At 34.6% G+C, this 3,673-nt stretch overlaps 1 protein-coding gene across 1 annotated transcript in view; it reads right to left on the bottom strand.

The window, feature by feature from the left end:
• LOC105626281 (amyloid beta A4 precursor protein-binding family B member 2-like) overlaps positions 1-3,673 on the bottom strand; it is a 133,334-nt gene that overhangs the window by 55,744 nt on the left and 73,917 nt on the right. The window lies entirely within an intron of this gene.

Below are 3,673 nucleotides of genomic sequence, written 5' to 3' on the forward strand. Positions count from 1 at the left end.
TAGTATATATATATATATATATATATATATATATATATATATATATCTTTTTCTATTACAGGAGTTTGACAAAAAAATCACTTGACCATACTCTATTAGAGTCTTCAAAAACATTTGAATTGTTTTTTCAACGCTATGTATCTTTAACAATTTTATCCTTTGTATCATATTATTTCTGGCAACATCATCTAGTTATCTATAAATTTTTTCCTGCGCGCTTATTATGCAATATATTTTCAAATAGGACAATTTGAAGCAAAGATCTTATTTCAAAGGATACGCTTTTTCTTTCCCTTTACATAGCCGATAAGTTTTCCTCATGCACTTTGCCACCCATTTGGTCCCGGGACGTCATCCTATCGCGAACAAGGTCGGAGGTTGTAGATGGCGAATCGACAGAGGTATGAGAGATAGCGCGGGGCCCAAACAAAGTTTGTCGCAAGTTTAGATTGAGTTCAATCTCCGAACACACACAGTTATAAGTGCGCGCATACACACACACACACACACGCACACACAAATGAATATACCATGCCACCTTCCTCACACCTTCTAGCCTATCGTGACTCAACCGCCGATCCTTTCTCGACTCCTTGCACTCCCAGTATGGCCAGCTTATCGTCTAATATCCAGCCGGAGGTGAAAATATCGAGACGTTTCGTGCCCGTCGGATTCGAGTTCACGTTTCTATACCTTCTGGCCCCGTTCCACCCCTTTTGCTTCAAGAAGGTGACAAAGTAGCTGTCCAAAGTAGAATTGTATAGTGTGGTTCCGCAAAGTTTTTCCTTTTCCTAGAAACTATTGACGCCAGGATGCTTATCAGCGAAAGCGGTTTAACCTCACCTCGCTACGTAATGAGTACTTCGCGAGGGTTCAACACAACCGTGTGGTTACTGATGGGGTGGTTTGCTAATGTGTTTCAGAGATTGCAGTACATTGCGTGCAGAAAGTTGATGATTTCACGAGAGTATGCAAAATATACAGGAATAGACAAAAGTTTGATCTAACACACGGAAAAGACAATTTTGCAAAAGCACCTAAAAATTTAGTTACAATAGATACAGAAAATTACTTTGTTGAATTATCAAAAATCATAATTATATAGGATTCAAACTGGTTACTAAAATGTTAAATCATTTCGCAGCATTATTTATCTTGAGATTTTTTACGTTTTTATAATTATTTTGATAATCTAACAAAATTATTTTCAGGTCTGTGTCTATTTAATTTTTAGATACTTCAGGAAAATTTTTTCCATATGTATAGTAACGATATTCATAAAAGAAAAATATAAAAATCTATCATAAAAAAATATCGAATTACTCGGAGAATAAAAAAACATTATCTTTATATTCCAAAAAAATTATCGCACGACTGAATGTATCTTAAATAAAAACGCAATTTATTTATTGCAGACTCGTTAAATGAAAGCAAAGTTACCGAAATTTCGAATTTTGCAGCTGCAGTGCAATCGTGGCAGCATTCCGAAGACACATGGAGCTCTATTCTCGATGTGTCAAGCGCTTAACGATGTAATGTTGCGTACGTTAAGAGCACATCACGTAAATCAAGTTAACGTGGTACCGCGATGAAAGCCTTCGCTGTCGGCTCGTCGGTGAAATTCGCTTTTCGTCCTTCCCTTGCCGCGATGCCCGTAAAATTCGATCAGGAACGCCGTATTCTCGTTGGCTGATAGCGTCATTACCTTACTTCGCCATTTTGCCGACAACACAGCGAACAAGGGAACTACATAGTGTAGGAAACGAATTGCGCGTTTCCCCTAGGAATTTTGTGGGATGAACTTTCTCACGTGTATCATGTTCAATGGTGGACAGAAATATCTAATAATACTTTTGTTTCACTAGTATATGTACCGCTGTGCATTCACCGTGAAATAAATTCTATTCTAGCTTCTTGAGTTTCGTTTTAAACCAAAATCTCTCTTTTTTCAAACGTTTCTAAATCGCGCGGCAGATTTTTGGTTCTTTTTTAACGGACATTGTCGCGCATTACGCTAAAAGCGTAAGGGAATAAACTTGGAGAAAAATATGAAAAAATGGAGATTGACGATCCAAAAGAAAGGAACTATTGAGAAGAAATAGTACAACGTGGAGGCAACCAGACGTTGGGCGTTTCCTTAATTGCATTTTTATGCTCGCCCGGATTTCCGGATCGACGAAAGGGTCTAAGGGTCCAGAAGAAAAGAGTTTTTATTATACTAAAGGCAGAACTCTCTTACAATCTTGCGGCTAACCATTAATGCGTCCTGACTCTTTCACAAAACGAACGAAATCGGTGTAACGTGATCTTTGCTTAGTCGAATAATTTCGAGCATGGAATATCTGTCTATATTGGTCGATAAAAGAATAAGAAATAGAAGATATTAATAAAATACTAATAAAAATAATGAGAATTTTATTGGACCGTATATTTGAAAATTCAACGATAAGAAATAGAAGTAATGGCCGTAACTACAGTCAAAGCTAAATCTTTAATGCTTAAGTAATTTAATCTGAATTACTTATATATACTATATATACACTTATTGCACATATACTATATTTATTGTATATTTATTGTATATTTATTGTATAATCTTTCGAACTGCGTGTTAAATTGATTTTCCGGACTTATAAATTAAATTACTGTATTAATATCGATAATTAAATTGATGAACAATTTTTAATAATTTGATGCTCAATTTGGCATCTTATTAAAAAGATGTTAATACATGTATACTGAAAAACTGTAAATAAATTTAATATTAATAAAATTTAATATTAATAAAATATTAATAAAGATAAAACCTGAACCTGATAAATTATTCATCAAGAAACTAATCAAATTAGAATGTATTTTTCGTTTCGTTATTTCATAATTCAAAATATAATTACTAAAACATAAAATTTCAATCAGATATCTTTCAAAGTGAAACATCTTGAACGAAAGAGCGAAGAGATACTTAAAACTAATTATGAAAAAAGTCTGGCTGGAGAGATGAATCTAATTTCAATCTTAACTGAAAGTAGATTGGAATTGGAAGACGATCGTCTTGACCTTTCGGAAAATCTTGTTTCCACAATTAATGAAGACGAAAGAGTTCAACAATATCTCTTAGATATTATGAAATATCAGAAATAAACAGATTTGTGTAAAAATAACAAAAATTAATTATGCTCGGACATCTCGGAAGTCTCAAACGAAAGAAATCGGATTATTGTATACGTTATATAAAGTATAATGATACTCGGACTGGTTTTGTACTTCGTAACTTCATAATTTTTTTCACAATAATTAGCGGTCTATAAGAATTTCCTTTTTCTGAGGGTGTATTACGTATGAAGCGCATGATGTTGTTTACTAAATAATAAAGAAGGATAAAATGATGCAGCATACGTTGCATGCGTAATTTGGAACGCATCCCGGATTACAACTCTTTTCCGTCACGTCTCCGATTTTATGAGCGGAATCGCGTTTCTGTGTTATCCTAAATATCCCCGGAAACTCGATAACATAGTTGAACAATGGAACAGAGTCCCGATGGAAATACGAGAAAGAAGAGAGAAGTGAATTCCGGTTGAACGAGGGCTGCACCGAATTCATGTAACAGTGGCGAATAAGTTCGAACTGTCTTGTAACATCGACCATTCGTTCTATTACTCTCTCTCTCTCT

The sequence above is a fragment of the Atta cephalotes genome, assembly GCF_000143395.1.
Source record: "Atta cephalotes unplaced genomic scaffold scaffold00005, whole genome shotgun sequence".
Taxonomy (NCBI): Eukaryota; Metazoa; Arthropoda; class Insecta; order Hymenoptera; family Formicidae; genus Atta; species Atta cephalotes.